Genomic DNA, 14872 nt, shown 5'->3' with positions numbered 1-14872 from the left:
TCATCAAGACCCCACTAGTCCTTTAATCCTCTAAAGTGGGAGCACGCTCTCAAAGTACATGCCCACAAATGAGAGTCAAACTAGCAACACTAGAAACACGGTAGGATCTATTTTCACATTATATTGCTCTTTATTTGATTCCAACTTCACTTGTGCCTATTGAGCAAAGGCTCTCTCTCTCTCTCTCTCTCTCTCTCTCTCTCTCTCTCTCTCTCTCTCTCTCTCACACACACACACACACACACACGCAAACACACACACACACACAGAGATTGCATATACATGTATGTATATGTGTACAAACTCTCTCTCTATCTCTCTCTCTCTCTCTCTCTCTCTCTCTCTCTCTCTCTCTCACACACACACACACACACACACACATGTATGTATATACATGTGTGTATATACGTACAAAGAGAGAGAGAGAGAGAGAGATTTTATTATTTGGCCATCTATCATCTTTCTTGTTAGAATCCTCGAGGTCTAAATAAGATTAGGTTTCCCTAGATAAAACGTGCATTCTAACAATTCATTAGTACGCACCCTTAAAAGAAAAAAGAAAAACTAAACATGATAGAAATATTGCAAGGGTAGTCAACCGAAAAAAGAAAGACCAATTTTTACAAAAATTGGGCTCGCCACCCAAGGCCGATGATACACACAACCAAAATCTAATGTGGACATAGAATCTTCTACAGATCCTCTGATATCAAGTTGAATACTAGGTCCTTAACAGTGATGACCAAACTAAAGTCTTTTAGGTAGGCTCCCACCCCTACCACAATAGCCGTGGCCATGAGCCCTATCAATATGTGGTGTTAAAACACCCATTTGTTTCTGGTTTCCCAAACTGCCATGAACACAGGTGCCCTAATAAGGGGCCAACATGAAGACAACTACCTTGCTAAGGGGCTAGCATGTGGCCAATGTTGAGGGTAACTTGTGAGTATCTCCCAATAGGGTTGTCGTCCATCTCGGATTGAGATTAAACCTCGTCATCAGCCCTACGTTCCTTAGAGCAACCTTTATCTTGTGCCAAAACTCTCAGATAATGGAGCAATTCTACCAGAGGTGCCTCATAAACTCGGGGGCTTTCCCACATAAACTACACATAGGATTAGCTTTGGAGGCGCTTTGCCAATTTACCTCGAATGGGGAGCCACATGTTCATCACCTTCCACATAGGAAATCTGGCCTTGCTTATAGGGAACCCTTTCCAAATCGTTGAGCATCTACCCTTCCACCATGCCGGGCCTCGCGTCTAAGGTTCCACCTCCAATTAAGGTCATCGAAATGAGATGAACTCTTTAACTATAGTGCTTGTAGAAATTTTGGCATTTGCCTTGAGAAGAGAGGTCTTACCCACCTTCCATTTTTTTTCTTTCCAATCTGATGCTGGTAGGATCATTGTTTGCTTAGGGTTAGCCATTTTTGGTGAGGTTCAAGGAATTTTTTGTATGTAGGTATCTTGCATGACCCATAACTTATGCATTTCTCAATGGAACTCGGCAAAGTCCTTTGTCATCAAGTTGTAGTACACATTCCAAACTTGAACATGAGAGCACCAAGTTCTATACATACATGCAACCAAGTAATCATTCAAAAGTACACTACATGAGCTTCTCATCAACCCAAGGACACACCTAAATGAGAATATTAAGCATGGATTAATGGGCCTCCAATGTTGTGCTAAAGTGATGCATACCCATTTGAGGGCACACTCCATAACTTTTTAAAATTTTTGATTTATTGAAAACCAAAACGGATTGAAGATTTGGCATCCAAACTAGTGGGACTACTACATGGTGGTCTTAAAACATTGATAGTTGTTGGTATTGGTATCTAGATTCACCATAAAATGAAAGAAGTTGAAAATGTGAAATTTATGCATGTGCAAAGATCTTTTAATACATCCAACACTATTTATAATTTTGAATTGTTTCTTTTTCCATGCACTTGCTTTCTATATGGCTCATAAGCATGCCAAAGATCATTGCATTTCATAATACATAGCATCGAACCTGATAGCGTGCCCTTTGCCCTATTTATATTTTGAAGCATTTTAGGCCACATTGCACTTGTTTGGGATATCCAATTCTCCTAACGTGTATCGTCGGAGGGGAAAAAACTAGCGGGAAAAAATTTTGCTACTCTCACGAATTTTGAATTTTCACACCTCCCTCCCATCAAATCTTGGAAGATTAAGTACCTGCAACCTGCCCCACCCTACAAATGCCTTGTAACCCGCATGCACCTCGATGTGACCTTGCGTAGACTTTGGTTTTCTATTGTCTTCTTTCGAATAAGTTGTCTTCTATTCTTTGCTTGCCTCACCAGCAACGAAAGACACTTTTGCAACATCTGCGAAGGGAGAAACAACGAAAAGAAAGAAGACTCCTTGTAGAGCAGCAATAGGAAGCAGTTGTTGTAGATGCATGCATTTGATCATTGCCATCAAAGCAAAGAACACGAGATGTGGTGTCACAATTGGTGGGAGCATTCGAGGCAACCACATCAGGCCATCAAGTGATTACCAGTCTCGAGTCTTCACAAGCTTTAGCCTCTGCACCCTAAAGTTTGTAGAATAACAAGCCTACCGAGACCTCGAGAGATGCACATCCAAGAGGCGATGCTCTCTAACCTGAGAAATGGCCTACAGAAAGTGAAAGGGGTGCACAGCTTAGATCAACTAGCTACAAAGAGGGCGACATTAGCTATGCTGGTGTCCCTTGAAACAAAGGAGAAACGGCTTGGATGTACAATGTCAAAGATGATGTCAATTAGAAGGACCAATGTGGCTTTAGCGGTTGAACGTAGAGCAGAAACAATGCATGATCATTTCGATCCAAGAAGTTTGTGGTCTACAATAGAACACAAGAAAAGGAGAGACAGCCTAAGTGTAGAAGTCATTGCTATAGTGACGACGTTTTGGCATAAAAATACAAGAGTTTCTCTAAATAAAAAGTACATGTGTAAGAAGCAGATGAGATGCAAGTTGTTTGAGGAGCACATCATACACATGCTAGATACAACACAGGTCAGTGGTGCCTAAACCATCCCCGTGGTTGTTTGTTATTGAGCTTTGGGATAGTTTACTTGTTTCATTTCTTAAACCAAGCTTGGACTAAATTTGATTGCCCTAAACCAACCCAGTGGTTGGAACATCATGAAACCGTAGGTTGGTTCAGCCCAATTGCCAGTTATGTGATTCTCCTAAACTAGCATGGTTGAACAGACATTAGTTGTTATCCAACCCGTGGCGTGGTTGAGCATAAATTAACATCAATACATTTTACAATAGAATAGCAATATATTGTTATTTTACTAGACCAACCCGGTGGTTGGAACATCATGCAACCGTGGCTGCTTCAGCTCAATCACCAATTATATAATTGTCTTGAACCAATGTGGTTGAACAGACATTAGTTATTGACCAGCTCATTGGTTGAAATTATTGTGTTTCTTAGTACTTAAATTCATTAAATTTAATTTCTTGCTATTCGGGTTATATACCACTATTTCTAGATTGGGATGACTTGGACTTAATGTGATTGTTCTAAACAAGCCCAGTGCTAGTTCAAGATGAACAACAAGCAGTTACTGACATAGAGTCATGAGATTCAAAAATTGAAAGCAATATACTTTTTATTGTCTAATATGTGAAGTTGAAGCCATTAGGCTAAACTAGCCCAGTGGTTGAAATTGTGACAATGTCCTAAACCATCTCGATGGTTGAAATTGTGACTATCCTAAACTAGCCCGGTGGTTGACTATCCTAAACATGTCCTAAACTAGCTTGGTGATTGAAATTATCATACTATCCTAAACATCCCAATAGTTGAAATTGTGATTGTCTTAAACTAGCACGGTGATTGAAATTTGTTTTGCTTTATTATATACTTCAATTAGACTCTGTTTTGTCTTATTTTAGTATTGCAAAAAGGGGGCTCACTGTACTATTGTTCCATTTAAAAGAGGGCTATCAACTGGGTAGAGGAGCTTTGAGCATTGTAAGCCCTGGTACGTCAGGAATATAAAAACAAGAATGTTTGTTGTTGCAAAACACATATAGACTTTGACCTGGCTCGAAAAGCTATGAATGACTTGAGATCTGGTCATCTTGGAGCATTGCTCCATGGGGATCGATGCCCATGCTTCCCCAATCATATGTGCGGTCTGTAAGCTATTTGGATCCTCTACAAGGGAGAGCAGGTTTTGTAGCCTAAAGTCTCTATGGGAGCCAGTAATTTGTACAAAGGGAGACCGATGTGAGTGGCACCGCATTGAATGCATTTGTGGCACATGGAAGCATTGCAGTCCTAAGCTGAAGAAGAAGACATTTCATGTCTGTCCAAATGAAATGAGGGAAGACAACCATGTTTCTCTAAAATGGAGGAGATTTGAAAAGGCCAATGTTGAAGGATTTGATAAAAAGAGATGCTACTTTCATATAAGAGCACTCAACCAAGGGAGCTTATAGGTCACATGGTTCAATCCATCTCAATATATGTGCTTCACAATTTCATGGCCAACTGGTAGGATAAGCAGTTCTAGACATGCCTTACCAATTTCCCCCATGACACTATTGTCTCTGTCATAGATTTTGCTAAAATATTCATTTCAAGAACAAAAATGAGATACAAAGTGCTCATTATTGGTACAACAAACAGATAACAATTCTTGCGCATATCACGTACAGTCATTTGCTTAATTCTTCTATGCCTAATGCCAATCTGCTTGGTGACTCACAAGAGTCCAGGTCAGTGCAACACCCATACCATTTCTATATTTCAAATGATAGGGAACATGACACCTTATTTGTGCAGCATGCTTTTCTACTGCATTGGGAATGATTGAAAAAGGAAAACTCCCAGGCAGAAAATATAAAAAAACATTGGGTGTGGTCAGATGGTGCTGCCTCTCAATTTAAATCAGCCCGTGGATTCTACTTCGTCTCAAGGTTCAATTCCCTAACCTGTCTAGACATGATGTGGAATTTCTTTGGGTCGATCCATGGCAAGGGTAAACATGACGGATGCGGTGCTATTATTAAGCAACTATTATAAAGTTTGAGCCACCGTGGTGGCTGGAGCCCAGGGCTCCATCCATATTAATTGCAGGCCACCACGGTGGAATCTTAGGTGCCACCCCAGACGGGCTAGTAATCATGAAGCAGATGTGCGAGCGATGGTAGGTGAGCAGGCCACTATGGTGGCTGGTAATTAACTACCAGCTCAGTGGAATCTTAGCCACAACAGATATGGCTGATGAGAGCCACCACCACTGGGCAGTAATTTCCACAAAAGTAAATCATGATTCCTAATCACCTCTAATCACCCATTACCAAGCACTCTAGTACCCTACTGAGCATGCAAACCCGATGACTGGTAATTTTTACTACACTCATAGAAATCATGCATGCTTAAACCCATTGGTCGGTGAATAGGCCACTCTGATGGTTGGTAATTAAGTGCCAACTTGGTGGAATCTCAGCCACGATAGACGTAGCTGATGAGAGCCACCACCACCAAGCAGCAATTCCCACAAAAGTAAATCATGAAGCCTAACTACCTCTAATCACTCATTACTATGCACTCTAGTAGTCTACTGAGCATGTAAGTTCGGTGACTGGTAATTTATTGTGCTTGTAGTGAGCATGCATTCTTAAGCCTGATGGTGGTAACTCGTAGGTGAGTAACTATAGGCCGCTATGATGGTTGATGGAATCTTAACCATGAGAGACATGGCTAACAAAAGCCACCACCACCAGGCAGTAATTACCACAAAAGTAAATCATGAATTCTAATCACCTCTAATCTCATTACCCAAGCCCGGTGAGTCGTGATTGGTAATTTACTCGTAATGATCATTCATGCAAGCCCGGTGGTGGTAACTGGTAGGTGAGTAACTGTGGGTCATTGCCATGGCTGGTAATTAACTGCCAGATCGGTGGCCACAGATGTGACTGATGAGAGCCACCACCACCGATCTGATAAAATCTACCCTCAAAGGGATTTTTGAGCAATACGATAAGAATATGTCTCAAAAGGTGACTTTTCTACAAGAGAAAGCCACCGATGTAGCAAAGGCAATGCAACTTGCGAAAATTATCAGGGAGGGTGCATAAGCCAAGGTAGAGGAGGCACAAGAGCAAGATGAGGTCACTGCAAAAATGCTCCACATGGAAAGGCATAGAAGAGAAGAAGTAGAGAAGTGCATCAAGGAGCTCTGAGATAGGTTTTGAAGAAGTGAGAAGTGCGAACAAGGAGCTAGCAATGATGTGAAAGGAGCTTGAAGATCAAAGAGCTAAAAAGCAGGGTCTTTACAAATGGCTCTATAACATGCAAAATGCATTGAACATTGAAAAAGACCAAATGATGGAGGAGCTAAAAAGGGAGAATACAGAAACCACAAAGGTGATGTAGGAGCTGCGAGAGAGATTCAAGGCCAAGAAGGATGGGGCAGAGAGCAGCCGGGGTGGAGAAGACAATGAGGCAGCACTCCATGCTAGGAAGGATGCAGAGAACAGCCAGGCAAGGGTTGGTTTTTTGAAACATTGTTGGAAGCCCGGGGGGTTCACTCATAAACATGTAACATAGCATGTTAGTGCACAGACTCGGGGTATTTTTTTAATAGGGGGGCTTACATACCATTTACATACATGAGGTGATTTATAAAATAGGGACTTAGTGTAATTCATATGTGTATATTTATGGAGGGGTGTCTAAATTTTAAGATGGAGAAATGTATACATGCAAGAGGGGAATAATCAATTACATGAAGAAATGTAAAATTTAAAGAATAGGGGTATTTTTAATACATGCTTGCTCGCATGTGCTATATGAGTTTTATGAATAGTGACCACCCCGGGGTTGGAAGTTCAAAGAGTATGTTACAAGACCTTGCAACAAGATTACGATAAGGTTGTGCACGAGCTTTCTGTGGCTTTCGACAGTTTTGAAAAGCAGTCCATCATCTTGAGAGATTTCCAAACTAGAGTGGAAGTCTTGGAAATGGCCCATGTTGATGTTTTTTAGCAATTTAAGTAGCTTCAAAAATGCTAAGGGATTCAGATGAAGCTATTGCATGGAGTGAGCAAAGAGTGAAGGAGATGAAGGAGAACATCCATAGCCTTAGGATGAGGGAGGAAGGAATCAAGAAGCAACTTCACCATGTATAGAGAAAGACTCTACTTTTGATGGCTGCAATAGTTAAATTAGATGCCTATCCTACTATGTAGCAGGGTCCAAAATGCATGGTTTGCCATAACCCCATCATAGATGACTGCATGATCTGATGGCCTACATGCTACCATCCTGTGTACATTTTTTGCTTTGGGGTTTTTGTGCATGCAAGATCACTATGTAGAGAATGCCATTTGCCATTGCCCAGGTCAAGGATAGATCAAATGTGCCTACCTGCTATAGCTATCTATGACAAGAAAGTAGATGCTATAGCTCAATTTGCCATTTGGGCAAAAAATGCAAAAGACAAGGAGCTCAAATTAAAGAAGGCCAAGACTGAACCTGACTATGAGGAAAAGGAGCTTGAGGGGAGGCACCAACCCCCTTCAGGAAAGGAGAAAGAATGGTTGAGCCCGCAATCAAGAAGCTCAAATCAAGGAAAGAGAAAGCGACATGAAGGGAGGGGATGGGCCGTTGAAGGAGGAACTAGGCCCCTTCTAGAAAGGAGCAAGGAGGGTCGAGCCTACAATCAGGGAGCTCAAAAAGGAGACTTGCTGAAAGCAATGTGGAACCAACCCATGAAGCAAAGGAGTCCTTGAGATATAATCTGAAGAAAAGAAGTCTTTGAGATGTAATCTTTGTAATATGTGTGTAATCTATTGATTATTAATCTTCTCTAGAGTTTACTTGGGCAACGTTTTCTCAACCATGTGACTAGATAGTGTCCTTTGACATGCCAAGGATCAGAATGTGAGACTAAAGATTTCGATTAGACAACTAATGTGAGACAAAATATTTCAATTAGACAACTAATGTGAGACTGAAAGATTTCTTTTTGACAGCTAATGTGAGACGAAAGGTTTCAATTAGACAACTAATGTGAGACTGAAGAATGAGAAGGTCAGGCTCAATAAACTCTCTCCCTATTTAAGTGCAGTGCAGACACAACTAAGAGCCCATTAAGAAATCTAGCCTCAAAAGTCTATACACCAATCCACCTACTGTGAATCTATGGCATACCTAAAAGACTTTGTAATGCTTTTGTTCTATCTGAGAACGATGTTGGATGACCTCACAGACCCGGAGAAGAAGGAGGAAAATAGCTACAAGGAGGACATGCTTCAGTGGTGGGTGTATTACATGATGAGGAGCCTCCATAGGGTCTAGCAGAGATTAGTAGGGAACCTCATCAGGGGTGGTCAGCCCAGTTGCAGAGAGGAGTTCTCTGACTATAGCCCTGTTTGTAGAGAGGAGTTACATACCAAAAAGCTCTGACTACTACATCCCACTTCTCATAGGTTGTTCCCTAATTATCCTTAAATGCTTCCTCAACATTATTCCTAGGTTTTGTGCATTGCAACAAAAAGTATGGGTCATCTTCCTCATTCTCCCTAGAGGCAGTGACAACTGCAAAGTTACCCCCCTCTTCCAGATAGTCAGTGAGGTCATTGAAACTCTCCCCAAACAATGGCAAGTCATTGTTGGTCTCTCCATTGTTTGTCACTCCATCTAAACGTAGAGGGAAAACTTTAACTAACTCCCATGTCTTCATAGTTGCAATGTTCTCACAATCGTCATGATCCCCTATGATGCATGCACTGCAGAAACAAGAAAGTTTTCTTGTTTTACTCAGTTGGTTTTTTGAAAAGCCCCATTTGTTGATGTGCAAACCATGAACTTTAATTTTCTCAAAATTGTGCCGGCTTCTCCTTTGCACTTCATCCACTTTCACTGCATATTACACTATTCTTAAGGCTTCATTTATTGTATGTCAAATGCGCACCTATGGAGAGATTGGTTATAAGCCATGTTACATCATCATGGGCATCATTCATGAGGGCATTTTAGTTGGTGTTTAAACAGAGCTATGGTAATGAGTGATTAGAGGTGATTAGGCTTCATGATTTACTTTTGTGGTAATTACTACCCGGAGGTGGTGGCTCTCATTAGCCATGTCTGTTGTGGCTAAGATTCCACCAAGCTGGCTAATTACTAGCCACCACAGAGGCATGGTCACCCACCACCGAGAAACTACTTCATGATTACTAGCCTGTCTGGGGTGGCGCCTAAGATTCCACCACGGTGTCCTGCAATTAATATGGATGGAACCCCAGACTCTAGCCACCATGGTGGCTTGAACTTTATAATATATAAGATCCATGGCATTTGGCATTTTACTATGTTGCTCTCATCCACCCCTGCTCTGCTACTTTGCTCCACACCCCTCCTCTAGCTCTTTTCTGCCCGTGCTCTACTTTGCTCCATGCTTCCTCCTCTAACTCTCATCACTCATTTGCTCCCCTGCTCATCTGCTGCTCATCCACTCATTTTCACCATGCCTACTCCCCCCCCCCTCATTGCACTATGATCCCAATGTTATCTATCTTCTCATATAAGGTGATTACGTTGCACTCACCTGGAGTAGAAATGCTGGCACTAATGGAGACCCTTCGTTCCCACATTCGATTTCTCCCATATCTGCATGTCACCACCTTAGATAACATGTTCACCTCTGGCCTTGTTATGGTTGTGATGTATGGGTTCCCCCTAGACATCGATGAAGGCCTTAGTATTTTCATAGCAGAGTACTCTCAACCTGTTGTGGGGGCTATAATTTGAGTCTTGGCAATGTGCATGGTCTTTGGCCTCCTCCTTTGGCTCCCTAACAATTTTTTATGCAACAAGCCAGGCTGGTAGAAAGATTGAGTTGTGCAAATTCCCTCTTGCTCTGACGAGGCTCATAACCACTAAGCAATGGCTGGATGTAATCTTTTGGCCTCTAGGCTCTCAACGATCTTTTGCTCAATGGATGTAATGTTTTGGTCTCTAAGGCCCTCAACCACTACTGAGTTTTTATTACATTTATGTTATATCTTTTTGTTCAATTTGAGGCTGTCAGTATGCACTATTGTTAACTTTTTTATTTGAATGATTATGGTTGCTAGCCGCCGTAATCTTTTGTCCTTTAAGGCTCTCAACAATTGTTGAGTTTTTATAAATGTAAGATCCTCGGTTCAATTTTCGCTCATTATAAATTATTAATTTTTATATAACCTATTATTGGATGTAGATGTACACTGTAATCTCTTTTGCTCAATTTTCACTCGATGAATTGTAGTTGATTATCTGGATGGTACCACTAGTCCTCTAGTCGCCATGGTGGCTTAGATTTTCCCTCATCATAAGACCTTGATAGGTAGATTGTTTATATAATAGTATGAGATTTAGCATTGCCCCTGAAGCTCATACGAGAATCTTGATCAACCTCTATATCCCTTCATCTTGATGCACATGAACCATGCAACATTAGGAGAAGTTTGTTTTAGAAGTGGTTTGTAGAGACTTAAAATTCAGGAGTTTGTTTTATAATATTTGGAAGTATTTAAATGATTAGAGATTTAATATTCAAAAACTTGTAAAAATCGTGTATAAAAAGCATTCTAAGATAAAAATGGACTCATAATATGTTTTTATCTTTTCATCAAAGCTATGCTTATACATTAATATAAATCTTGGTGAAAGTTTATTGAGCTTGTTTTTTGGTTTTCTAGCAAAACTCCAAATTTTTTTCCCGATGTTTCAAATGTTTATTTTTATTAGGGCATACAAACTTTCGACACCAATATAAAAGTTTATCTTCTTAATGAAACTAACTTGAAAAAATCATCCTTATCCCATTGGTTCTTGAAAGGGCATGGTGATTAGCTTGAGTGCTCGGGGGGGGGGGGGGGGGGTCACCCATAAATATGTAAGTATTTCACGTGAGTTCAACATAAGGAGATTTTTAAATCCCCATTTTTTACTTGCAAAAGGGTATCATATAAAGGGGGTATTCATAGATTGAATCGAAAAGGGTATGTATTATTCATGATAAATTTACAGATAAGGGTTTTTACAAATGGGCCTTGAACACACGTGATATATAGGGTTTATACATAGTGACCCCCCCGAGCTTGAGTGGAATGGTGTCTTTGTCTAAACCATATTGCTACATTTTGGAGTTTCAATCAATGCCATTGGGATAATATTGGTAGGGACCTTAAGCAATTCTTTGAAAGGGCAAGCATGGCAAGAAAAAATTTCATATCATTTCATGGATTGCTATTAGAATGGATAGATACTTGGGAATTTTATTTAAATTTGAAAAATGTTTACTTGCGAATGCAATGAAAAATCTTGGAGGGAAAGAAAGTCACCATGCATCTAAGTGACATCAGATTCACCAATATCATTGCAAAACATGACTTATACCTAAGAATACTATTACAAAATCATGGCTATGCCTCGTTGATGGTTATGTACTTTTGATGTGGGGATTTTGGAATGTTATGCGTATGTTTTCCACATGTAACTTTCCCAAACAATATTTGTTTTGTTATTGGCATTTGATTTTGTCTCTTTTTAGATTAAAACGTTTTCCTTTATGTTCTTGTACAAGTTCTTCTCTTTAAGACTCAAGCATTGAGGTTCAAAAAGATTTGAAGATGGTTGAACATTATATAGTAATCATTATAATCATCAAGAACGAAGGGGCATGACAAAATAATTATTATAATAATTAAGACCTAGTATAGAACAATCATTATAATCATGAAGAGCTACATAATATGACATGATAGGTATTGGGATAATAGATACCTGAGGCTCAAGTTGCACCCTTCAAGTACTATCTATGTTTCAATATTCATCTTTTTTTAAACATGTAAAAGTGACCAAAAAGTTTTGTTCTTATAAAATGCCTTGTTTGGCCCAAGTGCCTTTTGGTCGAAATTCTTACACAAAAGGATATATTACAATTTTTTTTGTTGATCTCCAAAAGATTTTTGAATGCAACCCTTTTTTATTAAAAATCATTTTGATCAAATGCTAAGGGACATGGATTTTCAAAAAAGATTTGATTAGTTACATGCTACATCACCCATTTGTTCGCCTTATAAGATAAAACAACTTTTTTTAAATATTTGATTCTTTTTTTATAATGTAACTTAGAGAAACATAAATAGTGTCATTGTCAAATATTATGTGTACCAAGTATACGATTGACGTTTTAGTTTGTTCTGAATTGTAGATTCTATAGCTGAAGATTATGTTTCCTAGATTATGTGAATGATATTTTAAACATCATATGAGGGCATAGTGTGGCTATGCATAGTGGAGCACAAGTTGGGAACTAACATATATTGATGTCAAGGGTATGATTCTTTGAGGTTTTTTTTTCAGATAATCCCCAACGATAAGACCTAGCAATATTATTCTTCCCTTGTATGGGATTTCCTACTATATCATGGGTGAACTGGAGCCATCTATACCATGGAAAGAAGATCTATAGCTTCCTATAGTTCCATACCCTTCTATCCATCCTTTTGTATTCCATCTTTCACTAATTAATTGCAAGATTTGGGCATGTGATACATAAGTTGGAATTAATTATATATTAAAAAAATTAGCCATAGGATTGTGTAAGGGTAGTTAACACATTGCCTCCCAAAATTTGATGTGTGTTCCTCAAGATGCATAAATGAAATAGTGCAATTTTTTATAGAGATATATTTGTAGAAGGGATTTTTTAAAACCATTGCATACATTTTTCAATAGGCGACAAGATATGTTTTAGAATAAGAAGCCTTGCTCCCAAGCCTAGTAATCTCACATCCTCGTTGGTCCTTGTTTAGACTTAAGGTTCTCAAAAAACTAGACCAATATCTCAGTACTCCTCATGCTTATTTTCCATGCCAGTAGACTAAGGCTGAATTCCAAATGATGCCAAATAAAAGCAACGGGTCTTAATGAAATGGAGTATTTCCCTATCATAGATGGTTGTAATATTTTTCAAATTTAATGCTTAGAAAAACACACGTGTTTCCCGATTTCAAAGCATACTAAAGTGTTTAAGAGGTTTCCAATCAAAGTATAATCTAGAGGTGCCAAATATCTCATCTATGGATGCAGCCATGTTATAATTCTTTATTTAAGACACCAACTAAGATGTAAAGTTTTTAGCCAAATAGCCAGTTTCAATATTATATATCGCATTTAGCATGGAGATAGGTCACCAATCATAGACTCAATAGTTTATCTCTCTTTGGAACTAGTCTGATGAAGCCTTTATTGAACCTAGGGAATTGAACATGTAAAAACTCCATATTGCATGGAGATAGCACATGCATTCAAGAGATATTTAAAAGACCCTTGCCTATGGACTTTTATAACTCCATATAGATCTTGTACATCACATGTAGCATTGAGATAGGACTCCAATCATTGACACTCAATACTTTAGGTCTCTTTGGAACCAGTTTGATTAAGCCCATATGAACCCTAGGGCATTCACTATGTAAATATTGGAAACTCCATATAGCGTGTGCATTCAAGAAGTATTTAAAAGGCATTACAAATGGATTTTTATAACCTAATATGCACCCAATTATGTAGACTTTGAAATGATTAGATCATAATTTTTTCCTTAAAATTTGCAATTTTAAAATCAAACCCCTTATGTATGTATAATTTCTATACCTTCACAAGAGAACAAACCCCTTCTATTAAAGACACATGTTATCTTCTTGTTATCTTACATATTGCTTGATGAACTCACATGGATTAAGCATACACCAACATACTATTTCATGGAAGATAAGGGATTGAAAAGTTCATCTTCAAAGAGTGCTTGATCAAGATTTCTATCTTTTAGAAAGGAAAATCGTGTGAGCCTTCTTTGAGTAGAAATCAAGAACTATAAAGTGCTTTATATCCCTTCCTAAATTACTGAAGGTTTTTTGAGTTTAAAAAAGATAAGGCATTGAAAAGCGCATCTTTCAACAGAGTTTGATCAAGATTGTATTTTCAGAAGGGAAGACCTTCTGATCAAAAATTAAGAAAGTCAAAGAGCTTCATGTCCCATCCTGAATTACTCAAGGGTTCCTTCTCCAAGTTTTTTTCCCAAATGTTTGACAAACACTTTGAATCTTTGCATGGATGTTGTGGAAGAACTTGGTTATTATCCAAGGCTCTCTCTATGCAATCACCACTCTATTTCCATTTAATAGTATCAAATAAATACTTTGAAGGACAATCTCCAAGCCTCTGCCTTGAAGTCTTAGAAGAATCCACTTGATGAATCTGTAGACAAGCTAGAACCTCTCTAATAGACTCTTGATAGGATCCTCAATGAGTCCTCAAGATGCTCCTCTAAGACACGAAGAATGGAAGATTACACATTTGGTAGAAAAGGAAGAAAAGATCTGAATTTTTGGGTAAATATTTGCTAAATTTTATGATAAAATATTTAAAAGTCTCTCAAATACAAGTATCCCACCAACAAATAGGATTGAGAAACATTTAGAAAGACTAGATCACACTTCTTCAACCCTTTTGCCAAAAAAAAGGTCATGTTTTGAACAAGAGAATCATTAAACTTATAGGGGCCATTGATAGGCCATGTACAAGGCCTCAAAATTATAGTAAAGCTTCAAAAAATCAATTGATGATATGAAATAACCGAAGACATAAGAATATGGCTAATGGGATCATTCATCCACCATGCAGCTAAAAAGGTAAATCAATTGCCACCCTTTTTAAATCTCAAAATGAGTCTCAAAATGCATTCATGCCCTTATGTTATTTTAGATATACAAGCTCAAAGATATAGACAATGACTCAAAACCTATTTGTCCTTTTAGTATCAAAAC

The sequence above is a fragment of the Dipteris shenzhenensis genome, chromosome 8 (genome assembly GCF_047967505.1).
Source record: "Dipteris shenzhenensis isolate YYH24624 ecotype China chromosome 8, Dip_SZ_1.0, whole genome shotgun sequence".
In the NCBI taxonomy this organism is placed as follows: domain Eukaryota; kingdom Viridiplantae; phylum Streptophyta; class Polypodiopsida; order Gleicheniales; family Dipteridaceae; genus Dipteris; species Dipteris shenzhenensis.
This window is presented reverse-complemented; position numbering follows the sequence as displayed.